The 27063-nt window shown below is 38.3% G+C and overlaps 1 long non-coding RNA gene, 15 other non-coding genes and 1 pseudogene across 50 annotated transcripts in view; all 17 read right to left on the bottom strand.

The window, feature by feature from the left end:
- LOC101683862 overlaps positions 1-27063 on the bottom strand; it is an 84142-nt gene that overhangs the window by 11573 nt on the left and 45506 nt on the right. For 26 of the 35 annotated variants that reach the window (XR_006604847.1, XR_006604845.1, XR_006604844.1 and 23 more), the window contains 20 exons: positions 25899-25962; positions 23762-23803; positions 22565-22639; positions 21622-21683; positions 20666-20735; positions 19881-19962; positions 19034-19114; positions 18116-18185; positions 17153-17237; positions 16124-16211; positions 15696-15810; positions 14621-14705; positions 13651-13734; positions 12733-12811; positions 11726-11795; positions 6852-6939; positions 6077-6149; positions 2404-2488; positions 1402-1489; positions 445-571 (listed from right to left, as the gene is read on the bottom strand). This is a non-coding gene — a long non-coding RNA (uncharacterized LOC101683862). Of the gene's footprint in view, positions 1-444; positions 572-1401; positions 1490-2403; positions 2489-5713; positions 5790-6066; positions 6150-6851; positions 6940-11725; positions 11796-12732; positions 12812-13650; positions 13735-14620; positions 14706-15695; positions 15811-16123; positions 16212-17152; positions 17238-18115; positions 18186-19033; positions 19115-19880; positions 19963-20665; positions 20736-21621; positions 21684-22564; positions 22640-23761; positions 23804-25898; positions 25963-27063 lie in introns of all 35 variants that reach the window. The other 9 variants (XR_006604802.1, XR_006604813.1, XR_006604829.1 and 6 more) reach the window with 9 other exon arrangements.
- LOC123390571 lies at positions 980-1054 on the bottom strand. Its single transcript, XR_006605119.1, has one exon. It is a non-coding gene; the product is annotated as a small nucleolar RNA SNORD113/SNORD114 family (small nucleolar RNA).
- Positions 1998-2069, bottom strand: LOC123390544. Its single transcript, XR_006605096.1, has one exon. It is a non-coding gene; the product is annotated as a small nucleolar RNA SNORD113/SNORD114 family (small nucleolar RNA).
- Positions 3259-3333, bottom strand: LOC123390578. The gene has a single exon (XR_006605125.1). It is a non-coding gene; the product is annotated as a small nucleolar RNA SNORD113/SNORD114 family (small nucleolar RNA).
- On the bottom strand, positions 6658-6735 carry LOC123390557. The gene has a single exon (XR_006605109.1). It is a non-coding gene; the product is annotated as a small nucleolar RNA SNORD113/SNORD114 family (small nucleolar RNA).
- On the bottom strand, positions 13261-13335 carry LOC123390549. The gene has a single exon (XR_006605101.1). It is a non-coding gene; the product is annotated as a small nucleolar RNA SNORD113/SNORD114 family (small nucleolar RNA).
- Positions 14210-14284, bottom strand: LOC123390552. Its single transcript, XR_006605104.1, has one exon. It is a non-coding gene; the product is annotated as a small nucleolar RNA SNORD113/SNORD114 family (small nucleolar RNA).
- LOC123390539 lies at positions 15711-15785 on the bottom strand. The gene has a single exon (XR_006605091.1). It is a non-coding gene; the product is annotated as a small nucleolar RNA SNORD113/SNORD114 family (small nucleolar RNA).
- On the bottom strand, positions 16768-16842 carry LOC123390537. The gene has a single exon (XR_006605089.1). It is a non-coding gene; the product is annotated as a small nucleolar RNA SNORD113/SNORD114 family (small nucleolar RNA).
- LOC123390542 lies at positions 17714-17788 on the bottom strand. Its single transcript, XR_006605094.1, has one exon. It is a non-coding gene; the product is annotated as a small nucleolar RNA SNORD113/SNORD114 family (small nucleolar RNA).
- Positions 18628-18702, bottom strand: LOC123390554. The gene has a single exon (XR_006605106.1). It is a non-coding gene; the product is annotated as a small nucleolar RNA SNORD113/SNORD114 family (small nucleolar RNA).
- LOC123390564 lies at positions 19496-19565 on the bottom strand (annotated as a pseudogene).
- On the bottom strand, positions 20262-20336 carry LOC123390550. The gene has a single exon (XR_006605102.1). It is a non-coding gene; the product is annotated as a small nucleolar RNA SNORD113/SNORD114 family (small nucleolar RNA).
- Positions 21219-21293, bottom strand: LOC123390548. The gene has a single exon (XR_006605100.1). It is a non-coding gene; the product is annotated as a small nucleolar RNA SNORD113/SNORD114 family (small nucleolar RNA).
- LOC123390543 lies at positions 22193-22267 on the bottom strand. The gene has a single exon (XR_006605095.1). It is a non-coding gene; the product is annotated as a small nucleolar RNA SNORD113/SNORD114 family (small nucleolar RNA).
- LOC123390546 lies at positions 23157-23231 on the bottom strand. Its single transcript, XR_006605098.1, has one exon. It is a non-coding gene; the product is annotated as a small nucleolar RNA SNORD113/SNORD114 family (small nucleolar RNA).
- On the bottom strand, positions 25074-25146 carry LOC123390568. Its single transcript, XR_006605116.1, has one exon. It is a non-coding gene; the product is annotated as a small nucleolar RNA SNORD113/SNORD114 family (small nucleolar RNA).

Genomic DNA, 27063 nt, shown 5'->3' with positions numbered 1-27063 from the left:
TCCGTGAAATCATCAGTTCCTTGGCAATTATAAAAATAATACATGGGGGGCACCTGGATGGCTCAGTGGGTTAAAGCCTCTGCTTTCGGCTCAGGTCATGATCCCAGGGTCCTGGGATCGAGCCCCGCATCAGGCTCTCTGCTCAGTGGGGAGCCTGCTTCTCCCTCTCTCTCTACCTGCCTCTCTGCCTACTTGTGATCTCTGTCTGTCAAATAAATAAATAAAATCTTTAAAAAAAATAATAATACATGGTTCACACGAACCACAGAATAAGATCCTTGAATATCTCTAACGTCAGTTAACAGAATCATTATCCAGACGGCGTGCATCATCTCCATCTCCTACATTACTCATCAGTCAACGTGATGGGTCTCATCCCATTTGCCATGAGGCCTCGGTTGTTTTTTTAATCAATTTAATGCTTTTTAATGATACCCTGATTACCCTGAAACAAGTGGCCCTTTCCAAGACGACCATTTTGACCAGTATTCGCCTCCATCTCTTTCAGTGCTCACAGGGAACATCACAGTCTTGATCACGGCGGAAGCTGAAAACAGCTCAAGTGTCTATTCTGAGGAGTGACAAGCAGGAAGATAATAAAAATTTTGAGCTCTTCTCTCCACTGATTCATATATCCCACTGTTCACTTGCTGTCATTTAGGCATTTATGAAATTATTGTAATTTTCCCCTTAATACATCAAATGTCGACGCTGTAACAGATTCCAGTAATTACGACTTATTCCCCACATCATTCTTACTCAGACACGGATCTTTTCTTTTCCATTCTGATGCACACTAATATCATTTTACTTATTATATATTACAGCAATGAACACTGCTTCACCCTCTTCATGTTTATCTATTATTTGTTTGTATATTTTTGTCACTCTTTTTGTAACAATACTGTTAGACATGCATGTCTAGACATCTCTCCCGAGGATCACTTCCAGTAGGAGAAAGGACTAGATTTTTTGTGTGTTGGAACCCAGAGTTCCAGACCTGTGATGTTCATCGTCCAGGACCCTTGCGCCACCACTCATCATCATTTACCCAGGCATGTCCCTCATGATCTCCAAATCATGTCTACATGTTTTGATTAATTCATCATTTCACTAAGAATAACAAAATAATACCTAGGAGTCACAAAACCTCAAAACAAGTCCTTCCATATCTCTCACATTTGTCTGCAGAATTAATTCCCACTAACAATATATATCATCCATTAACTGACCTCAATGTTTTTCCTACATAGGCTAATTAACACATGTTTCTTATAAACCTGATTCTAATTATTGGGCCATGGCTGGTCATCAGTAGTTAGACTTCACAACTTTTTTAAATAATGGAATGAAAACCTTTTTGAAAAACCACCAAACCAGGAAAAGAATTTTGACTCTTACTCGCACTGGGGTCCACGCTATCACCCACAGATTTGACCACGAAGCCGGCGACTAGGGTAGATGCTTCCATCAGCTGACAGTGACCATTCTAAGGAGTACAAGACAGAGCAGGGAATAAAGATGGAGACCTTAGGTTCCTTTGTCCCTGTATCCCAACTTTCACTCAGTCCGTCATTTAGGCAAGTGGCGACTTGAGATAATGTGTATCTCTTTCCTATTAAGTAAACAAACAATATCCGTCTTGCCCCTGCCAAAAGGACGCTGTTCTTAACACGGTACATACCACCAACCTCAGCCAAAGACACAACACCCTTAATACCATCTCTTTCCTAATGGATATCAGTCTTTTCGATATAATTAATGTATTATTATATTATAGTAACTGTCGCCTAACCACCTATTTTCATAGTTAGACAAGGCTTGCCCTTCTCTTCATTTAAATTTGTTGACATCTGTGTATTAATAATCTCACTGATCCGATTATAAAAATAGGAAGGAAATTCATGAATATAATGACAAAATCACGGTCTTTAAATATCCCTGACTCTGCCTCTAGACCACATCAAACAGGGACAACGGAGCAGAGTCCATCTGTGTTGGACCTCAGAGTTCCAGACACGTATTCATCGTACACGACTCATACGCCACCAGCGGTCATCATCGATCCAGTATCGTCCCTCTTGGTCACCTTTCGTTTCTCCATTATTTACTGATCAATTCCTAATTCAGTAATTATAATTTTAACAATGATTACTCCCAGAAACTACATGGAGCTTAGCAATTCCATGTATCTATTTAGAACCATTCTCACGTCTCTATCACGTTCATTAATTATTCTCAATTCGTATTATATGCATTAATCAATACAACGCTTTGTATCAAGCCCATGTTGCTCAGTGGGCTAACTGGATTTACTGATTCTACGCCACAGTTTTCAATGATGCACTGAATCCTGCTGAGCAAAGAACGGAAACTAAGACCAAACCTTCGACTACGACTCACATGGTCTCCGTGTTCCTGACACATGAACGCAACCCGAGATCTCGTGACCAAGGAAGAATCCTGACATCTGCTAGCCAGGTCCTTTCTGAGGAGTACAGAGGAGCACAAACAAGAGGAAATTTCAGATCCTGTCTCCATGGGTCCTTCTTCCTACATTTCTTGCATTTATTTAGGCAGGCATTCATCTTTCATAATGTGTTTTCTCTTACCTAAAGGAAAGCTTAAACTTGAGGCTGATCAATAGCAATGATAAGGGTTCTTCCTTATCAGTGCTTATAGAATTCTTAAGCAAACGAGCATTCTTCCTCACTTCTTATATGTCACCACATATATTCCAAGCTGGACAATGCTTCACCCTATTTATCTGTTGGGTTTTTTTGTTGTTGTTTTCAATGCTTTGATTACTGATTCCTTCATAACCAGAAATCTAAGGCTATGAACCCAACATAGGAGTATGAGCTTTGTAAACAATTATCATATGATCTCCCTGATATGAGGAAGTTGAGAGGCAGAGTGGGGGGTTTGGGGGTATAGGAAAGGAACGAATGAAACAAGATGGGATCGGGAGGGAGATAAATCGTAAGAGACTCTTAATCTCACAAAACAAACGGAGGGTTGCCAGGAGAGGGGTTCAGGGAGAGGGGGGTGGGATTATGGACATTGGGGAGGGCGTGTGCTATGGTGAGTGCTGTGAAGTGTGTAAACCTGATGATTCACAGACCTGTACGCCTGGGGCTAATAATATATGTTAATTAAAAAATTTAAAAATTTTTTAAAAAGAATATGAACTTTGTATATTTCTACATTGACCCACGGGGTCACTTACAACAGAAAACAAGCTAGATTTTGCTTTACATGGACTCAGAGTTACAGGCGTGTAACACGCAAGCACGGAGGATTCCTACGCCACCAGTTTTCACCATCGATCTAGATTTGAGTCTCCTTTTCTTCATCCTAATTCATTGGTGATAAAAATCAATGCGTGATTTGGAAAAATCACCAAAAAAACCTTAAATAGGCCTACTTCTATCTGTAGAATCGTGCACCACACAGATTGCGTCTTTCACTAGTCAATCCCCATACTGTACATTATCATTGAATCAACGTTAATATTTCATATCGTATTTCTCATCAGACCATAGTTAACATCTTTATTCTATTTACTACTTTACTACTTTTAAATGATATTGTGAATGCTCTTAAACAAATCACCGAAAACAAGGTCTTTGACAATTACTTGCTTTTATCTCTTTTCTAACACAGTCTTAATCACTGTGAATGAAAAAATCAGCTCAGTGCATGCCCTCTGAAGAGATGATAAAATATGATACAGTAGACAATATGATAAAAAATTGAGTTATTGTCTCTGTATTTTCCATCACTTGTTTGCATAGGCAGCTGGGCATTTATTACTTTTTGATAGTATTTATTTACTTTTTTATTAATAAACTCCAAATTGATTCCTGACTGAGAGCAGTAACTATTACCTATCACTGTCTAAATCACCCTTCGTCAAATACAAAATATACTTGGTCCTTTTTTTAATCTATTCCTTTACACTCATATGCCTTTTCCTTAGTATATATTTTGTTTGATGAACAGAGCTTCATTCTCTCCATATTTAGTCATTTATTCATGTTTTTCTTCCATTGATACTTTCATAATAGTATTTTAAAGCTTCATGAACTCAAAGGCTAAGAACAAAATCTTTATATACTCCTGATACCCATCCATAGTTTCCCTTCATAAAGCACAGGGGACCAGATTCCATTTGTGCGGGACCTCGGAGCTCCAAAAAATGTCTCTGTCATACATGACTCGTGTCTCACCCATCATCCCTGGTGGTCCAGGACTGGCTTGCTTTCTCCATGACAACCTACATTTGTTCACCATTTAATTCATCAGTGAAGAAATACACATAAATCAGACAGACACACAAAAAAGAGTATGATTCTTTAGTAGCTCTAACCTCCATATACACAATCTATTTCCACGGAGACCAAATTCCTTTCATTAACTCAGCTTAGTATTTCCCGGATGCGTTCATCAACGCTGCTCTACATTAACCTTGTATTTAACGCTGGCATAGCTCACCTTCTTTCGTTATATTTAATACTTTTTTTAAAGTTTTTATTTCAACTCCAGCTAGTGAACATGCAAGGTTGTGTTAGTTCCAGGTGCACAATGCAGTGACTCAACACTCGCATACAACACCCAGCGCTCATCGTGAGTGACCTCTTTAAGGCCCATCGCTCGCTGCTCAACCATCCCCCCGCCCCCCACTTCCCCTTAGCAACCATCAGTTTGTTCCCGGAAGTTAGGAGTCGGTTTCTCGGTTTGCCCTTCTCTGTCTCTTTCCCCTGTGTTCGTTTCGTTTCTTAAACTGCACATGAATAAAATCGTATGGTATCTGTCTTTCTCATACTACCGACTTCTAGCATAATACTCTCTACCTCCATTAATGTCATTCCAAATGGCGAGATTTCAGTCATTTTTGTATGGGGATATAAATTTTTAATAACACAGTAAAAATGTTTTTTGAAACGACAGCACTGTGTTGTACTCCAACTAATGAATCATTCAACATTTTACCAAAAACTAATGATGTACTATGAGTGGCTAACTGAACTTAAAATACATACAAACATACCTAAAAGTATGACAGTACTCTAGCCAAGAAGAACACTGGTTATTACTCACACTGGCCTCCCTCTTCCTAACACACAGAGCTCCTGACCATTTAAGATTTTAAATTAACTGGAATACTTCCTTTCTGTGGAGGGCAGAGGCCAGAACAGCAGCAACAACAAAAGGACGGAGACACTCTCTCCATTGGCCCATAATTCCATCTGTATTTTTTCAGTCGTGTAGGCAATTAGAGTAAGTTCTGATCATACCTATTTTATTTTCTCTTAAGGGACGAAATCACGTTAATATGGCCAATGACAAAGAATATGAACACTGATGGCTACACCTTACGGCCTGTGTCATACTCAGTAAAAGGGGCAACAGGCGTCTGTCGTTTATTTTCACTAATTGTCAGGGTTTGCACTATATATTAATTGTACTTCGCCTTGCCCACATATTTTTATAAGTGGACAATGATTTACTCCCCTCCTCTTTATTTGTAATATGTTTATTGCTATTTTCACTGATCCGATTATATTTGTAGAATGAAAGTGAATAAAAACCAAGACCAAAAAAAGAAGACCCGCGTGTATCCTCATATCTGTATAGGACCATGTCAGCACCATGGAACGGATTGGTTTTGTGCTGGTCTTCAGAGTTCCAGACACACGCGACTCCGTACCTCAGCTGCCATCGCTGGTCTGGGACTGGCTCTTTTTTTCTACTGTCATCTGCGTCTGTTTATTGTAATTAACTGCCTATTACAGAAATAAACATAAGTCACCAAAAAAAAAAAAATCACAAGTAAGATCCTTGAATATCCCTACGATCCATCCATGCAATCATTTCCACTGAGGATAAACTCTTTCATTAACTGCCCTCAGGGTTTCGCGTAAGGGTGAACATCGGATTGGTTCACAACAACGATACTTGATTTGGTATGTTTGGGCTTCTTGATTGAATCAAACACTTTTTGAGAACAGAGTAATTAAATCAAACAGACCAGAACGTTCCATCCAAGACGAGAACACCGACCAGTACTCACACTGCTCGCCACGCTCCCACGACGCAGAAGCGCGACACGTGCGGATGCGTTCAGGAGCTCCAGCGCGCCGGTGCTGAGGAGTAGCGAGCGGAGAGCATGTTAACAAACCGCAACCCCGTCTTCCCTGATCCTTGCCGCTACAGTTCCCTTTTCAGGGCTGTAGGCAATCATTAATTAGGCGTAACTCTATGAATTCATTTTCTCTTAAGAAAATCGGAACCACTTAGATCTCTTCCCCAACCCAGAAAATGAACATCGATTAGTACTGGCCTGTATCATCCTCAGCCAAAGACATAAGTCATGCAAACATTTACTAGTCTTTGGACTTCACAAATTTGAAATTTATTGATACTATTCCTTGCCTTGCCACCCTATTTTTATAATTAGAGCATGCTTTCCCATATTCCTCTTTATTTGTTTATATTTATATATATTTGTTCAGGGACAGTGTCAAGGCTCCGATTATCATTGCAGATGAAAATGCATGAACAAACACGGAGACCGAAAACAAGATCTCCGTGTCTTCTGGAGTTCCGCCTAAAGCACCTTTTCAAACAAAGAGAACGCACCAAACTGTGTGACTGGACCTCAGAGTTTCAGACACACGTTACTCATCATCATCCATGACTCGTACGCCACCAGTCATCATCATCGGCCCAGGACTGGTCCTCTTTCTCTTTGTTCACCAAGTTGTTTATGACTGCACACTAGTGATGCAGTAAATATTCTTAAGCAAACCACCCAACCCAACCCAAGAATTCTGACTATTACTCACGCTGGTGGTGTCTAGTTCCCAGTGCATCGATGCAGGTCCAGAGTTCATGACCATGGAAGATGCTTCCATCAGGACAAGCGCGTCCATTCTGAGAAGTACGGGGCAGAGCAGTGGATAGAGAAAATTAAGCCCATATCTACACTCACCCTTCCTTTCCACGTGTCATTTACTCAGTGTTTTACATATGTGTCAATTTTCCATTATTTTTCCTTCCTACAAACAAAGGGAAGAACCTTCAACCTGGGACTGATTCAGAATTTTAAAATAATTGATTTTTAATTCCCTGTGTCTATATAATTCTTAGCCAAGTAGTAACAACCTTGATCCGTTTCTTAATGGGCACTGATGTTTTTAATTTTTATTAATAATATGTCCTGCCTCCAACATGTGTTCCTAATTGGACGTGCTTCATTTTCTCTTTATTTATTTGTATTTCTTAAATGGTTCTAACATTGATCCATTGAGGATAATGAATTCTATAAAGCCAAAATAATACATTAGATACAGATATGGATCTATACAGGTATACAAATAATAAATCTATAAAGCCAAAAAGAGAACATGACCTTTACATATTTCTGATATCTGCCCATAAGATCATTTCCAAAAGAGGGGTTAGACTAATTATGTATTGTGTTGCATCTCAGAGTTTTAGATACTTCTTTTTGCATTGCCCATGACTCTTATACCATCTCTCTTAACTGTAGAGAACAAACTAAGGGTCGCTGGAGGGGAGGTGTGTGGGGAAGGAGTCATTGGATGGTAAGACATTAAGGAGGGCACTTTGATATAATGAGCACTGGGTGTTTTCTGCAACCGATGAATCAGTAAATTTTATCCCAAAATTAATAATATACTATATGCTAACTAACTTGAATTTAAATAAAATTTTTTAAAAAACCAGCACATATACTATTATGTATTACCATCTATCTCATCCTTACCCCAAAATGGAACCCCCTGAGCCATTTATTAAGGAACTCCGCTGTCTCCAAGTTCTAGTAAGTCTTGCCTCACCACGTATTTTCATAGTTGGATACACTTCACCCTTTTCATCTTTAGGAACTGACGTGTCTGTTTCTCTCATTTATTCATGACAACAATAAAATCAAAATCCATGAAGCATCAAGGCAAAGAACATGATCCTTGAGTGTTCCTGAAATCTACAGGTTCAGTCCCACAGATACAAACACTTAAATCCCTTTTTGTAATGGACCTCAGTAGGTCATAGATGCCTTGATCGTAAAATACGGTTCAGCATGCGCTCCGTGCACAGTGCAGGTCCACGATTTGCCCTCTTTCCATGTAATTTCTATATTCTTTTTATATATAGTCCCCACCTGCATCAGAACTAAAGCACGGTCGACCACCTACATCTCCTACGTGCTTCTGCCTCATGATAAAGGTGGTTTACATCTGTATCCGTGAAGGAATGTGTAGGGAAAAACTGAAATAGAAATTTAAGGAGCTATAAAAATGAATGACATGGACTTGATCTTTTTTTAACATCATCCCGAGCGGTGGAGGTGGGTTGGGGGATGGGGAATCATGGGACGGGGATGAAGGGACACGGGGTGACCCATGTAAGTGCTGAATCCCTAGGCTGTACTCCCGGACACTAGTATCACACTGTATGCTAACGAACAGGGATTGAAATAAACCACGCTTTAAAAAGAATTAAATATAGGGCGCCTGGGTGGCTCAGGTGGTTAAGCTGCTGCCTTCGCCTCAGGTCATGATCTCAGGGTCCTGGGATCGAATCCCACATCGGGCTCTCTGCTCGGCAGGGGGCCTGCTTCCCTTCCTCTCTCCGTGATCTCTTCCCTTCCTCTCTCCTACTGTGATCTCTCTCTGTCAAATAAATAAATAAAATCTTTAAAAGAAAAAAAGTATTAAATATAATGAAAGAGATGCTGAGGATGAGGCCAGCACTCTACAGTTTAACCAGCTTTCAGGGGACTGTGGTGCTCACTCCAGTCTGAGAACCACTGCTCTACAGTCAGCAACACAGAAAGGGAACGCCTTTCGCCGACTGATCTCTTAACAATAGGGAAGGTTTGCCAATTGTATGAACAGAAATTTACACCTCACAACATTTTTTCTTAATTAATCCAGCATTAATTACATGATCTATCTCCCTACTACCATTTCTCTATCCATCTATCTACTCATCTATCATCTACTGATTTTTTAATTAATTTTTTTAGAATAATATACTGAATTTCCAGGAGTCACTTATACCACTTTTGCACGTTACTGAAGTCTAGCTACAGCCTTATTCCTAGAGACGTGATATACCGAATTTCCTTTTGAAATGGACTTTCGGAGAAGAAACGAGTAAATCACAAGACACATTCAGAATGCATTCTACTCACATCATGGATCCTTGCTTGGCTCTTTTCTTTTCAAGTTTGTATTTAAATTCCAGTTAGTTAACATATAGTGTAATATTAGTTTCAAGAATAGAAATGTACAGATTCATCACTTAGATAACAACACCCAGTGCTCATCGTAGTGCCTTCCTCAATACCCATCCCCCACTGAGCCCATTCCCCCACCCACCTCCCCTCTAGCAATCCTCATGTGGTCTTACCGAGTTGAGTCTGCTTTATGGTTTCCCTCTCTCCTTTTCTCTCCCTATGGTCATCTGCTATATTTCTTAAATTCTAATGAGTGAAATTATACAGCAAGTCTGACTAACTTGCTTCACTTAGCATTAGACACTCAAGCCCTACCCATGTCATTGCAAATGGCAAGATTTCATTCTTTTTGATGGCTGAGTAATATTCCATTCTATGTATATACCAAAATTTCTTTATCCATTAATCAGTCGATGCACATTGGGTCTCTTTCTCTATTTCGGCTATTGGAGACCTTGCTGCTATAAACATCAGGGTGCACGTGTCTCTCTGAATCAACATTTCTGTATCCTTTGGGTAAATGCCTAGTAGTGCAATTGCTGAATCACAGAGTAGCTCTATTTTTAACCTTCTGAAGAACCTCCACACTTTTTCACTTAACTTGTACATTCTTTAAAGATGAAAATACAACCATGAGCCCACTATCCACTGCCCATCCAAAGACTATACCTGACCATCTTTCTATGAGTTGTTTCATTGATTTAGCAACTTAGATCTTTTCCACAGAAAAACGTTTATAAACTGTGGTGCCAACCTAAGATGGAAAATTAGATATTTAAGAAAGTAAACATAAAATCCTCCAACCTTTAAAACAAATCGTATTGAAATCAGTTACTTCATAAACTTTGCCACATATCTCCATCATAGGCCTGTATCTGGCTTCCCTGATTTGCTTCATGCGTGTCAATATTTATCAATAGCTTTAATAGTCATTCATTCATTCTAACTCATAAAAAATTGACAAACTAGTCACTTAAATGAAAAATGAAAATGGTTTAAAAAAAAAAAAATGGAAGCTCTCTAACTTCCCAGAAGCCCAGAATGGAAATGCTATTGTGTACGTATCTGTTCAGTTCTCCTGACTCAAGAGGGTTGGGATTTATGCCTGGGGAGGGACAAAACATGACCAGAATTCCTGGATCATTCATCACCACCCATGGGCTTCATCTCCTTCTACTGCATTCGTTTATTAACTTATTTATTAATTTATAATGATGAAATATGTTCCCTCTGGTATCCGAACTCAAGGTTATAACTCTAATTAATAAAAACTGTTGTCAAGTCACTCACTATCATAAATGACAAAGGATACATATGTCTTGTGCAACGTTACTGAGAAATGATCAATAAATATAGTTGTATGTATTAAAGTGTACAAAGTGACATCTGGTTTAGGTTCACATTGTGGAACGATTACCAAGAGAACACAGTGAAACCGACCAGATTTGTCATAACTTGTTACATGATTTGGTTTTGTCACTGGGTCACACTTGACCTTCTTTAACACAGGTAGTTGATTACGTTATGTAAACCTTTTTTTGCCCCCTATTTCTCAACTGAAAAAAACAAAAGCACCTGTGACCCAGAGGCAGCACAGAACAGGAATATCAACAACTACATACATCTGACCCTACAGCCCTTCGGATGAGGTAGAAACACCTTAACAGATTCTTAATGGACCTCCATTTCTTTGAAATGAATCTGTCATGACATGCATGTCATTCATGTCATGCACTATAGTTATTGCACGTTTGGCCCCATTTTCCCTTCATTTACCTACACTTTTTTTAGTTGTGATTGCACTGCTTAACTTTTAATAAGCAATCAGTATCTGTGAAATCAAAAGCCCATGAATAAAATTCTGGGACAGCTCTAACAACGGCTTATAGGACCACTTGTAACAGAAGCAGGAGACTAGACTTCTTTCTGCACTGGATCACAAAGGTGTTGAGAAGCCTGATTCACCCTTGCCTTTTATACTGTTAGTCATCAGTATTGGTTCAGATTTTGCCCTTTTTCTTTACTGAACCATAATTCTGCTCATTAATCCACTAATAATAAAAAAAAAATGTCCATGAGGTTTTGAAAAGTGACTTTAATATCCCTATCATCTGTACATAACATCATTTTCTACACGGCAAAGAGTCTACATCTATTTTGCTAACTGACCTCAGTGTCGAATGTATGAATTAACCAACATGTTCATTTTAACCTTTTACTTTACCATTAGCGTGTGGTTGGCAGGGACTAATGTGAAACATCTGCCCACAGAATCATCTCCCCCAGCAATTCATTTCTTTCATTAACCGACCTCAGTGTTTTGTCTATGAATTAATAAACCCAATGTCTCATCTTATTTGCAGTTGGGGGCCGTGGTTGGCATTTCCCATTTTTTAACAAAACAATGAGAACCCTTAAACAAACCACCCCAAAAACTGAGACAAGACCACTGACCATTAGTCACATGGATCTCCATTCTCCAACACACAGACACAGCCGTAGATCTTGCGACCACGGAAGAATGCTTGAATCAGTGCATTTGTGGCATACAGAGAAGAACAGATGAAAACAAAAAGCTTTGGACCTTCTCTCCACTGGCCTTGCAACGTACCTCTCATCTCATCAGTCAGGCAGAGAATGTGTAATTAGGGGAACTGTTTATTAAGTGTCTCCTAATAAGTGAACAATAATGGCCTTGCCATTGACATAGAATATGAACACTGTTTGTTCTACTTAATGCTCCCATGTTACCCTACCATGCCCACCCAGTCCTTTGCCAGGGAGGCAACACCTTTGTTTGTATCATTTATTTCTTAATGGACAGGAGTGTGTTTTTAATACACATTAATAGTATTTCTTGTCTCACTACTTACTTTTGTAACTGGACAATGCTGTATGACCTTTATCCTTATTTAGAGACTGTTTGTTGACCATCTCATTGACCCAATCATAATAATATTGCACGCATGAACATGAACCCAAAACGGGATCTTTCTATACTCAGGGTATCTGTCTATGAGATCCCGTCACACAGGACAGTCGCCTAGACCGCCAGACACGTGTTCGTCATACACGACTCATAATGTCACCAGCAGTCATCACCGAACCGGTACTGTCCCTCCTTTTCTCCATTCAGTGCTACATTGTTGATTGACTAATTCATTAATTCACTAATAATAATTCTAAGATGTTATTATTCACAAAAATGCAAAAAGAGCCTTGAGATCTCTTTTCTGTCCTTAGGCTCGTTCTCACATCCATGCATCACTCTCGTTAACTGTAACGTTTTAGTAAATGCATTAATTGACACGATCAACCCTTTAGTCAATATCATCAATCCCACAGTTGTCACTGGGCTACAGCTGCCCTGACGTGATTATTCTTCATACTTCTTAACGATATAGTGAAGATCTTAAATAAAGCACTAGCCAAAGAAGACAAACACGTTGACCACTACTCACACTGGTCTCTATGCTCCAGACAGACAGACAGACAGCTTGTAATCATGCAAGGGCTTCCAGCTGCTGGAGTTCATCCGTTCTGAGGATCACAGAGCAGAACACATGGTAACAGAACAGAGAGACACTCTGTAACTACACGGATTTTACCTTCGTTTTGTCTGTCACGCAGAAATACAGCACATTGGGGTCATTATTAATTTTCCCTGAACAAGCAATATCGAACTTGACACAGACCAAGAATAAGAATATTGGCTGTTATTTATGGTCTATACCCCCAACTTGAACCCATTTATATTTCTTAATAAACTCCAGTATTTTCAATAAATGTTAATAAATTGTATTACGAACAGACATGCTTCACTCCCTTAATCTTATCACACGTGCACTGATTCTTCATTGAGCTGTTTGTTCCAGTAGAATCAAAACTCGTGAAATTGAACCAAGGACATGGTCCTTGTCCTTGCCCTAACACCGGTCCATCGGACCACTTCCAAGAGAAGCAACAGACTGTATTTCTTTTTTCTTTGGTTGGACCTCAGAGTTTCAGACACGTCACATTCATCATCCGTGACTCATACGCCACCGATCGTCATCACTGGTCCAAATCTGGGCCTCTTTTTCTTCCTTCACTGATTCCATAATTGACTAATCTTAATTTTTAAAATCCTGTGATTCACAGAAATCCAATAATGAGATCAATAAATATTCTGCCTCTACCTACAGGACCACCTGCCACCTTATTAGATGTCTTACACCCGGGATCATCCATACCTTACATTTGCATTAGCGAATGTTATATCCCACATTTCAAGGTTCCTGTGTTAAGGGTTTTCAATTGTATTTCACACTTTCAACAATAGAGTGGATACCTTTTCAAAAGACTTTTAACCATATACAAGAACTTTAAAATGTACTCACATTCATCTCTAGGCTTAGAACACACGGGAAATCACAGATCTCCTGACCATGGAAAATGCTTACGTCAGCAGGAGTGCGTGGATTCTGAGGAGTGTTAACACAGAGCAGATCATTAAAAACTGAAACTTCTTCCCTGTTACACCCTGCTTTCCTCATTTCATTTTTCCAGCTAAATGGTGCTAATTGATTTTTCTCAGCACATGTACATATGAAAATATCAACATGCATATTATAAAATTAACAACCTCATCTCAAGAACGACCCAGGCTTACAAAATTGGATATTGCTTATCAGGGTCAGCGTCTTACAAAAAAGAGAGAACACTTTTGGTCCATTAATTTCACAACCTGCATCTGCTTCTTTAGCTTAGATCAAAAGGATTTCTTGCCTCACCAAATATATTCAGAGTTGATAAGCCTTTGTCCTTTTTTTATTTGTTTATAGGGGGGTTTATTGGTTCTCTCATTGATCCGTGTATGTTAATAATATAGAAATCCATAAATCCCAAGCAACAAGAACACTGTCCTATATCGTACTCGCATCAACTCCCAGAATCATTGTGGACCTCAGACTTCCAGACACGTAGCATTCATCGCATAGGACTCATACGCCACCAGCTGTCATCACTGGTCCAGGACGGGCCCTCTTTTCCTTTCTACGCTTCCATTAATTCACCTATCGACTAAGAGTAATTAAATAAATATTTATGTATCGCAAAAATGCAAGGACAAAAGCCTTCAGTATCCCTGTCATTTTTCTTTAGAATCATTGCCTGATTAAACAAACTTCTTCATTAACCGTCTTCTTTGTGGTAAAGGTAGGTTAGGTCAACATAATGTTTCATCCAGTTCCAATTTAATCATTGGACCATGGTTGGTCTTTTTTCTTATGTTGAATACTTTCTGAATAATTACAATGATACCCTAAACAAACCCTCCAAACCAAGACAAGAACTTTGATTATTACGCACGTTGGACTCCATGCTCCCACAGAGAGAGGCTTGCTGGCAGTGACTGAAGCTGGGGGACGCTTACACTGGTTCAAGTGTCTTCTTTCTGAGAAGCACAAAGCAGAAGAAGCAGAAGAGAACAAGACTGAAACATTATCTCCCACGTCCTACACATTCCACTTTACATGGAGTCAGTCATTTTGAAATATATTAATTTGCTATCATGTTTAATTTTCTATTTAAAAAATGCATTAATATCATAGTTACTAATGACCCAGAATAAGAAGTTCACTATTACTATGCACTGAAGAGGTAATGCACATGAAACATTTATTTTTCTTAATGGAATTTGTATATTCAATACCTCTGAATGTTTTTCATTGCCTCATCATGTATATTAATATTAAGAGTGCATATACTTTATTCACAATAGCCCATCTAAGGAAAGAGCCTAGATGTCCATCAAGAGATGAATAGATAAAGATGTGGTACGTATCGACAATGGAATATTACGCAGCCATCAAAAATGAAATCCTGCCATTTGCAATGACTTAGATGGAACTAGAAGGTATTATGCTGAGCGAAGTCAGTCAATCAGAGAAAGACAATTATCTTATGATCTCTCTGGTATGAGGAATTTGAGAAACAAGACAGAGGACCATAAGGGAAGGGAGGGAAAAAATGAAACAAGACGAAACCAGAGAGGGAAACAAACCATAAGAGATTCTTAATCTCAGGAAACAGAGTATTGCTGGAGGGGAGGGGGATGGGAGGAAAGGATGGAGTGTCTGGGGGATGGGCACTGGGGAGGGCACGTGCTATGGTGAGCGCGGTGAATTATGTAGGACTGATGATCCACAGACCTGTACCCCTATTACATGTAATGTAAATAATGCATTATGTTAATAAAAATAATAATAGAAAAAGTGCATATGCTTCATTCTCTTCATTTTTACTTTTTAGATTTGTACAGTGATTCTTAAATCGATCCACTAATAACAAAAGAACCAAAATTCAAGAAAACAATGCAAGAAAATGGCCCCTTTACCATCTTAAATTCAGTCTATATAATAATCTGAGATAGGCCACAGATTACCTATTTCCTTTCGCATTGGACCTCAGAGTTCCAGACACGTAGCATTCATCATCCATGACTCCTACGCCACCAGCCGTCATCATTGGTCCATATTTCAGCCCTTTTTCTTCATTTTCTGCATATTATTTCATTAATCCCTTAATTCACTAATATTAATTTTAAAAACGCGATGATTCACACAAAACTGAGCAAGAACCTTGAATATTCTACATCTGTCCCTAGAATCATTTATCACATTGATAGAATCGTTTTCATTAATCCTTCTTAATCTATCATAAATGCATTAATAAACGTAACGTTTGGTAATTCTCCCTTATCTATCACTGGCCATGATCGGCCTTTCGAATTATAGCCACACCATTAATAACACAGTAAACACCTCTTTTTTTTATAACCTGTCAAATGAAAACATGAGATTTATTACTCACACTGGTCTCTCTTAACACCTGAAACACAGATGCAACCAGAGAGATTGTGACCAAGAAAGAATTCTTCAACCAGCCTGAGGATGTCCTTCTGGGGGAACAGAAAGCAAAGCATGGTATAAAAAAGAAAATCAGAGACCTCATCAGAATCAATCCTTCTTTTTCCACATTTCATTCATTCTGTTATTTAGGAATTCATTAATCTTCATTCTCCTAATAAAAGGAACCACCTCAAATTTGAGACTGACCTCAAAACTACAACTGGCTCATTGCTATACATCGGGCTGTGCTCAGGACGCTCTTACATCATCCCCGTCCATGCGCTGTACCCTTGACTCCCGTGACTATGCAACTATCACTGAGCCCTGCCTATATCATGCTTAGCCAAAGACGTAAAATGCACTTGACCCACTTATGATCCTTTCTAACTACATCACTTCCCCTTACTAGACATCTCAGTTACGAACAATACTTAACCCTCTCCTCTTTATTCGTTTACATGTCTGTTTATTCTTCCACTGATACTTCGATAATATTTCTCAAAATTCATGATCACAAAGAGTGAGAACAAGGTCCTGGTATATCCCTGGCCTCTGTCTACAGGAGCACGTTGAACAGAGGGATTAGACTAGACACCTTTGTGTCAGATGGACCTCAGACTTCCAGACACGTAGCATTCATCGTATATGACTCATACGCCACCAGCTGTCATCATTGGTCCACAATCCCATCTCCTCTTCTATATTTTTACATGTGTTTACCATCAATTTATCAAGTCATTTACAAAGTATCTGTGACTCACAAAACTCAAGGACAAGATCCTTAAGTAGCCTTAACAACTGTCTATAGAACGTTTTGCCTCACTGAATATACTCACTCAACTCACTGGGAACATACTGACCAGTTACCGTTAATGTTTCATGTTAACTCTGTATCTACCATTGAGCTATGTTTGGAATTCCTTGAATTTTTAATATGACACCAAATATCCTATACAAAGCATCGGAACCAGGGGAAGAATCTGTCACTCACGGTGGTCTCCGTGCTCCTACACACACGGGCACCCGCAAGCACGTGATCACAGCCAAACGCCTACGGCAGTTCAGGCGTATCCATCCTGAGGAACACAAAGCAGAACGGACAGGAACAGGCTGAGAGACCACTGAACCACACTTTCCATCCTCAGTTCGTCATTTGGGAATACAGTGAATTGGGATATCTATCATTTTTCCCAAAATAAAATAACAGCAAACCTAACACAAACTTAAAATAAGAACTTTGGCTGTCATGCACTTTCTATGTCTCATTCTCAGCCAAAGCGGAAAAATGTGACCCGCTGACATTTCGTAATGACCTGCAGCATTTTCAACATACACTACCAGCTTTCATCACCTCGCCACGTAAACTAGGAGCAAACACTCTTCACTCTCTTTGTCTTATTTGTGCTTGTACGCTGACAGTCTCCTCGGGCTATTATTTTACAGTAAAATCAAAGCTCATAAACACAAAATAAGAAAATCGTTCCTTAACGTTCCTAATATTTGTCTGTAACAGCATGTCCAACAGAGGCCACGAATCCGCTTTCTTTTTTGGTTGGACCTCAGAGTTTCAGACACGTAACATTCATCATCCGTGACTCATACGCCACCAGCTGTCATCATCGGTCCAATTCTGGGCCTCTTTTCTCTTCATACTCCTCTAACTTCACTGACCAAGAATTCACCAACATTAATTCCTAAAACTCTGCGATCCACAAAAACCCGAGGAAGAGCTGCGAATATTCTGTATCTGCCTACAGGGTCACCTGCCGCACTGGCATGTCTCCTCCATCAATAACCATCGCCATTCCGTACATGGACGAATACACACAACACAGCAGACCAGTCCCACTGTTCTCTCTCCGGGTGGGTTGCGTGTCATTACATTCCCCACTTCTCAGAATACAGAAATACCTGAGAATAAACTCTCCGATGCAAACATGAAACTCTTACTCACATCGGTCTCTGTGCTCAGTCCACAGAGAGGCAACAACGGAGCGCGTGACCACGGAGGACGCTTGAGCGCGCTGGAGTCGTGCACACATTCCGAGGAGTATAGAGCAGAGCAGGTGATAAAAAAAGAAAAAAAAAATGAGGCCTTCCCTAAACGGGCCCTTGTTGTCCTCAGTCCATGGACTCAATCATAAAGGTCCTTCTTAATTCTCGTAATTCATACATGTATATAAACGTAAAAATTAATGTAGTATTACGATCCCTAGAGAAAGAGGCAACACCCTTGGTCCATTTATCTCTTAACCTGCACTGGTTTCTTTAGTGTATACTAATAGCTCTTGCCTCACCACCTATCTACCCATAGCTGGCAAGACCTCGTCCCTGGTTTTGTTTGGTTATTCATCGGTCCTATCAGTGACCCATTCACTTATATGAAAAACATAGAAATTCATGAATCCATGATTACTAGACCCATATTCGTGTATAGTCCTCACGTTGACCCCCAGGATCGTTGTGTTGGACCTCAGACTTCCAGACACGTAGCATTCATCGCAAAGGACTCATACGCCACCATCGGTCATCACAGGTCCATGCACAGGTCTCCTTCTCTTTATTCTCATATACATTTTGTTAAGGATCCATTCATCAACTCACTATGGCAATTAAATAAATATCTATGAATCACAAAAGCCCAAGGACAAGGGCCTTCAGTGTCCCTATCATTTTTCTTCAGATTCACTGCCGTATGGAAATACCTCCCATTAATCATCCCCACTGTCGAAAAGGTAGATTAATCAACATCGTGTTTCCTACATTTCCAGGTTGGTCTTTTCTCTTCTACTGAATACTTATTTTTAAGTATTACAGAGAATGCCCAAAAGAAACCAACCAAAGTGAAATAGAAACATGGACTATTACTCACATTGGTTTCCATGTTCCTACAGGCAAATGTAGAGATCACTGGCCAAGGGATACTACTTAAACCATCTTGGGTGTGTGCATTCTGAAAAGCAGAAAACAGAGTAGATAATAACATGAATGAGACATATTCTCTATTGATCCTTGTGCTACATTTCATTACTCAGTAATTAAGCTACAAATTAATTCAGGGTAATACGCGTTTTACTTTTTCTTAAGAAAAACAAACACTGAACTTGCCACTAACTCAGAACAAAAATATTGGCCATTGTTTAATTATGTGTAACATTCTCATGAACTATTTCTCTCTCACTCTTTCTTTACTACATGTTTTTTATTGACTCACTTATTGTAATAGAATCAAAATTCAGGAACACAAAGAGCCCAGAACAAAATCTCTGTGAAATTCTAAATCTGTCTATGGGTTCATTTCCAACAGAAGTGGTAAACTAGATTTCTTCTGATGCTGGACCTCAGAGTTCCAGATGTATTCATCAACCGTGATTCATGCAACACCAGCCATCACCACTGGTCTGCCCTTGGCCCTTCCGCCTGACTCTCATCTACCTTTGTTTATTAATTAACTCATCAATTTATCTGATCGTAATAAAATAAATGTCTATGAAGCAAAAAAAAGAGAAAAAACCTAAAAAATAGCGCTTGCATAGTCCCTGATCTGTCCGATTATATCTCCTTGACTCCTTTATTAATCACCCTCAAAATCTCAGATAGGGACTATTTAATGTAATGCAATGTATTATCAATTCCATATTTATCAATGAACCATGGGTGGCATTCTTTTATTATATTTCATACTTTCCAAACACAAGTGTAGACCCACCAAAACTCACCCTTCTATGCACCAAACACATGGAGTAAGCAGATGTCTTGTGACCATGGAAGAACCCTGAAATCAGCTATAGTGCATCCATTCTGAGACGTGGAAAACACAGAAGGTGATTTAAAAAAAAAAATAGAAATTTAAACCTTATCTTCGTTGGCTTTGTTTTCCACATGTCATTTACTCATCCACTTAGGTATTTATTAATTTTCATAATTTATAACCCTTAACTTACTTGTATTTATTTATCTTTGATTATTGATTCATTTCTTTATACTCAAAGAATCAAAATCTATAAACACAAAGACCAAGAACTTGATCCTTGTATGTTACCAATATCTATCACTATGATCATTTCCAAGAGAGAAAAAATACTCGAATTCTTGTAGTGTTGGACCTCAGAGTTCCCGACACGTAGTATTCATCGTCCATGCCTCATACGCCACCAGCCGTCATCATCGGTCCAGCACTGGCCCTTATACCTCACTCACTGCCACATTTCCTTACTGATCAACTTATCAGTAAAACACTGACTATAAAAACAAACATCTATGAATCAAAAACACTTGAAAATAAGACCCTCAAGCATCCCTAACACCTGACCATAGAATCATTGCCTCCTTGAAGATAGATTTCATTCATCAAATACAAGTTAATCAATACCATGTTTCACGTCAACTCTATACTTATCACGGGGCCTTGTTTGGCCTTTTTTAATTCAATTTAAATACTTCTTGGTATTATAGCTAACATCCTAAACAAACCACCAAAATAAGATAAAAATTTGGTACTCACACCGATCTCCATCTCCTACGTATAGAGCTCTAATCATGGATCATGCTTTCATCAGCTTGGTGTGGCCACTCTGAGAAGTACAGAGCAGAGAAGATAAAAAAAAAAGAGAGAGAGAGAGAGACATTATCTCTCCATTAATTCTTCCATTTCACCTTCTAAACAGTCACTAATTTAGGTATTTATTCTTTCGGAGTTCTCTCAAGGAGTATCAAATTTGTCACTGAGCCAGAACACGAGCAGTGATTATTACGTGTACTTACTATATAATCATTAGCCAAAGAAGTCACACTTTGGAGCCATGTCTTTCGTAATCGGCTCAGTGTTTTTAACACATATTAATAGATGAACTTAGGTCATGACACACCTTCATTATTGAACAATGTTTTATTTATCCATGTTTATTTATATTTTTATTGTTTATAATTTTAACATATCCAATTATGATAACAGAATCAAAATCCACGAACAAAAAGACCAAGAACGTGGTCCTTCTACATTCATAACATCTATCTATAGGGCCATTTCCGAGAGGCGGGAAACTCCATTTTCTCTGTTGGACCTCAGAGTTCCAGACACGTATCATTCATGATGCATGATTCATACGCCACCAGCCATCATCATCGATCCAAGCTTGAGCCTTTTTTTCCCTAACTTACATCAATATTTGTTTCTGAATTTACCAATTCCCTGATAAAAATCAAACAAGTAACTCTGAATTAAAAAAGAAAAAAAAAAAGAAGAAGGGCCCTAAATAACCCTACATCTGCCTACACAATCATTTACCTCATCAGTATGTTTCCTATTTTAATTATTCTCAGTGTTTCATATAACAGCCTATTTCCCATCGGGCCACAGTTGGCCTTCTTTGTTTATACAAAATACATCTTATTCAAACACTGAATATTCTTTATAAAAAAATAACCATTCACACGAAGAGCGCTGTAACTATTACTCACATCTGTGTCTGTGATCCTAACAATAAAGCCAACCACAGGGAATCAGCTCGAGTGCATCCATTCTGAGGAGTACAAAGCAGAAGAGATTATTTTTAAAAATTGAGATATTCTCTCCATTTAGCCCCGCTTTAGCATTTAGAATTGCTTTCACATTTCATTGACTCAGCCATTTAATTATTTATTAATTTTTCATAATATTTACATATTTTCTTCTTAACAAAATGAACCACCTCGCCCATGAGACTGGTCTGTGACAACCAAGTGACTATTACTAATCGCTGCCTGTATGCTCCCTGCACAGAGGTAAGGCAGTTGGTCCATTTAATTCTTAATGGACGTCTGTGATTTCAATGAATATTGATAGTATTTCTCGCCTCACCATTTTTTTCAGTTTCACAATGCTTCATTTTTTAATGTTTACTGATTTATGTATTCGTTTAGGATTCTATCATTTGTGAGTACGAAATCAAAACCCAGGTATATGTAGTAACAGAACAAAGTCCTTATATATTCCTAACGTCTGTCCACAGGATAACTTCCGACAGAAGGAGAGCACTAGATTTCCTACTCGTTGGACCTCAGAGTTTCAGACACAGAACATTCATCATCCATGACTCATACGCCACCCTTTGTCATCATTGGTCCAGAACTGTCCCTTTTCTTCTCCATTAATTTCTACATACGTTTACTGATTAATTCCTCATTTCATTAGTAATTAAGTACCTCTGAATCACAAAAACTTAAGAACAAGATCTTTAAGTATGTCTACTAGCCATCTACAGGATCATTTACTACATTGATTATCTCTCCCATTAATCATTCTTGATTTTGCAATCAACGACAGTGTTCAGGACAGTGCCGTGTTTATCACTGGGCCCTGGCTGGCCTTCTTGGATCCGTTAACAAGGACCCAAACCAAGACAATTACTTAGACCGTACTCACACTGATGCCTATGCTCCTAGGCAACCAGACAACTCAAGACCATGGAGATGCTTAGGCTGGCCGGAAGCATCCATTCTGAGAGTACAAGAACAGATAATAAAAAAAATTTTAAATATTCTATCCATTTATCTCTGCATGCCTCCTCTCATTTTATTTGTCATTTAGGTATGTATTAAATTGTTCTGGTTTTTTTCTTGAGGTAACAAGGAACGCTGATCAAGGCCCTGGCCAAACAAGAAAATGGGTTATGATTTACACTGTAATATCAACCTTAGCCAAAGAGATAATACCTTTAGGACATTTAGTTCCTAATGGAATTCAGTGTTTTTATAAAATATATTAATAACATGGGGCGCCTGGGTGGCTCGGTGGGTTAAAGCCTCTGCCTTCGGCTCAGGTCTGGCCTCACCATATATTTTCATAATTGGATAATGCTTTACTTTCTTTCTTTCTTTATGTGTTCGTTTGATTCTTTGGTTGAATCAAATAGAATCAAATTCCATGAACACAAAAACTAAGATCTTTAAACATGCTTAACACCTGTCCACGCGACCATTCCCCACAGAAGGTCTAGACTAGACTTCTCACTGTGTTGGACCTCAGAGTTCCAGTTACATAGTATTCACCGTCCATGACTCATACTCCACCAGTCATCATCATTGGTCCAGGACTGACCCTCATTATCTTCAATCATGTACACATGTTTTAATGATTAATTCACCAATTCCCTGATGATAATAAAATGCATAAAGGTCATGAAATTTGAGATAAGATCCTTGAATATCTCTTAACATTTCCATATAGAATTATATCCCACTGATTATATCTTTCATTAATTGCCCACAATGTTTCCTATAGAGATTAATAATTAATACAATACTTCATATTAATCCCATTTTACTATTTGAATGTGACGAAATTATGTCTTCATAAATAAAGGGAGGTCTAAGTCAACTGTGACTCAACCCTGAAATTGAATCATACATTTTACACTAATTAATTGAATAATTAACTGTGAAAACGAATAAAATGGTCTTGCATTTTTCTCCTTAATTGACCACGGATGTGCTGAACCGGCCTACGCGTGACCTTCATTCATTTTATTTGTATATGGAGTCATTTATTCCCTTTCAATAATGGAGTTAACACCCACGACAGAGCACCAAACTAGAAGCAATTATCTTGACTGTTACTTACATAAGTTTCTTCACTCCGTCATTCATTCATCATCCATCCATTCTGTGGAGTATAAAGCAAATATAAAAACAGATAGATTCAGTGACATAGATGATAGATATAGAACAGCCTAGATCAGATATTTTAGTTCAAGTCAACAATAAATGATTGGAAATAAACCTTAGCGCCTGTTATGGATTAAAACTCAGAACAGCATATTTATTGCTTGATTGCTCTAAACATTGTATTTAACTGATATAATGAACCCCTCTGAAACCAATACCAGATACAAGAATTCTAAGAACCATGACTACTACTCATATCTATTTCTATGTCCCCTTGGCCTGGTGAGAGCTCTATCTTCTTTCTAAATGGATCTTGCTTGGGAAGAAGCACGTTAATCTGAATGTAAGCTTCTAGCACATTCTCAACAATTTTGCATGCTTACCCCACCTTTACACGTGTATGTATGTAGGAACATAGGAACCTATGGAGCCACTTATTTTCTGCTTTCTTAAAGCAACTTCACCAAACCAGAAAAAGAAATCCTATCTAAATATATTCACCATTCCCAAAATTCAAGAGCATGAGTCTTATTTGCTTTATCTGGAAAGCAACTATGTGAAAGTGGATTAACCACTGCCCTTGCTTCATAACAAATGCTCCTCATGGTACAAATAATTGATTAAAATATTAACTTATTCTTTTATCTATTTATAATAATATCACTAATATTTGTGACTCCACAGAAACAGGACAATATTAATGCCTGTCCATATGCTTCTTAGGTAAAGAAAAAAGAGCAGATGATTTTTGTTTTTTTGTTTTTTTTTTAATTAAAACATAGCAAAGACCACTGGATTGGTTGTAACTGGTCATGTGACACATTCTTGACATAAGCCTATGTGTAAGCCCTCTCTCAATTATGCAGTTTTTTAATCAATAATTAATTTTAAGTAAATGTTTTGCTCTTCTCTTAGTAAAACAAAAAAAACCAACAACCCAACCCTGAAAAACAACCTGGGTTCGTACATCCATTTATCTAAATTCTCGTTACCCAAAGGGGTCAGCTTTAATCAATTTACTTTACTGGAACTCAGTGCTTCAGAAATCTATTAACAATGATTTTTACGTTACACATATTACATTACATACTTTCCTATCTGGACCAGGAATAACCCATTTAGTCGTTATTCATTTATTTATTTCTTGATTTATTCATGCAATGATTTACTGCAAATACAATACCCAAAAGCCCAAGAACAAACTCCTGTGTATTTTTAACTCCTAGAATAAGCTCATTCACCATAGAGACAACAGAGAGTAATCTGTAATGGACCTCAGAGTTATAGGGTTTAATCAAAATCCTTGATTTCAGACACCCCAGGGTACTCATCATAGATCCAGACTAAGCAATCAATCTTTTTCTTGATTTATACCTTTGTTTTTGGATCCATTCTTTGATCCAGCAACAGTAATAAAATCAATATCCAAAAATTTTTAAAGAGCCAAGAACAAAATCCTTGGAGAGGACCAAGGTCTACTTCCAGGCTCTTTTCCCATAACTACACCTTTTCCCCAAGACTTTTTTTGTAGGAGCCCTCAGAGAGGTATGCACGGGTCACTTAGCATCCCAGCTCCATGGGCGTCCTAGTCTGTCTTCCATCTTTCTATGGCCTCCTTCGGTGAGGAGCTGTCCAGCAGCACTTACCACCGGAACATGAATGCGCTGAGACTGCGCTCTTACGTGGTCACCATCAGCCACATGCAGCTACTAAGTTCTTGAAATGTGGCTAGTGCCACAAAGAACTGAAATGAAAATTCGCTGAACTTTAATCATTTTAGACTTAAATAGCCACGTGTGGCTAGAGCCAACCACACTGAACAGTGCAGTCTTAGACTTCATTACCAAATAAATGTTTAAGTCAAATGCATTACAAAAATCAGATGGATTGTGAAATAAACAGAATGTCTTCCATCTTGTTTTCAACCATGATTGTCCTGAACTGGAGTAACCATAATCTTTATTTCACGGCACATTCACATCACTGATCTATGTATGGATTCATTTAAATAATTCAGTGAACACTGATGAAAAATTCACCGCAGTTGACAAGATCTTGCGACTGTTATTTACTTTAGTCATTAGGTTCCTTACCCACAAAGGTAACAGCCAAGATCTTCATCAGCAGAGACTGATTAAATCAACCATCATCTTCATTCTGTGGAGTCAAGTGCCAATATTCAGAAGAATGAACAGCCCAAATTTAGACTGACTTAAAGGACAAGAGTTGCGTGGTACAAGATTAGTTAGGAAATTGATTTGCTTCTCATTTTCATCACTGACCCAAGGATATCACTCCTTATTTATTTCTTGATTTTAAGTAATACTATTTTTAAATAATACAATGAACACCACTGAGTTCAGGGCAAAAATAAAAACTCTGCCTATTGCACTTATCTGTCTAGAGACCCCCTACACAAATAGGCAAGAGCCTAGACAATTGGGTTTTTTTTTTTTTTTTGGAAGGACTCAGTTTGTGTAGAAATAGATGAGTTTAAATTTGTGATTCACGGCATATTCTCACCAAGATCTATGCCTGACCCACCTTATATATTAATTCAAACATTTATTGTTTTATTTACTTATTTGTGGAGTGACTCAGGAAATATTTGATCATACATTAAAATATACTAACACACATAACACAGGTAAACCCATGAATCCAGAATAGACATTCTCTCCATGTGCAAGTGTCCACATGCCCATAGCCAAGCTACAAAGAGAGAATCAGTGGTATAGATAAAGAATAAAGATTAGTCATTCTTGCTTCTTACTGGGCCATCTTCTACCCCCTTTTAAAACTGTGGTTAGGACATAACCTATTCAAATGTAACAATTCATCAATATCTGGGAATTACCTAATACTAGACAAGAAACTCGAAAACATTATTTTGTCTCCATGTCTATTATAATACCCACAGAGCTTTAAAAATGAGCCGTTTCTCCTTTTTAATAAAATCCAGTGAACAGAGATAAATTAATAATAACTGTTCATAAGGCATATTCTAATATGAGCTATGAGCATTCTTTTTCCAATTAAGTATTTAATGAATTATTCATGTATGTAATTTTTCCTAAAAACAACCAACCAGCAAACCACCACCTATATCAAACAATGATATGGAGTCTTAAATACATCTGCCTCTCTGCTCCTTCCACAAAGGGGCAGTTTTCACTGCAACTGAGTGCCACAGAAATGTTTCCTTACATAGTCCCATGATTGGTCTATGTCCAGATTCTTTTATATTTACTCACTTCT

Source organism: Mustela putorius, unplaced genomic scaffold (genome assembly GCF_011764305.1).
Source record: "Mustela putorius furo isolate JIRA1106 unplaced genomic scaffold, ASM1176430v1.1 tig00000129_pilon_pilon_pilon, whole genome shotgun sequence".
Classification (NCBI taxonomy): domain Eukaryota; kingdom Metazoa; phylum Chordata; class Mammalia; order Carnivora; family Mustelidae; genus Mustela; species Mustela putorius.
Note: the sequence above shows the minus strand (reverse complement) of the source record. Positions and strands in the feature narration are given on the sequence as shown.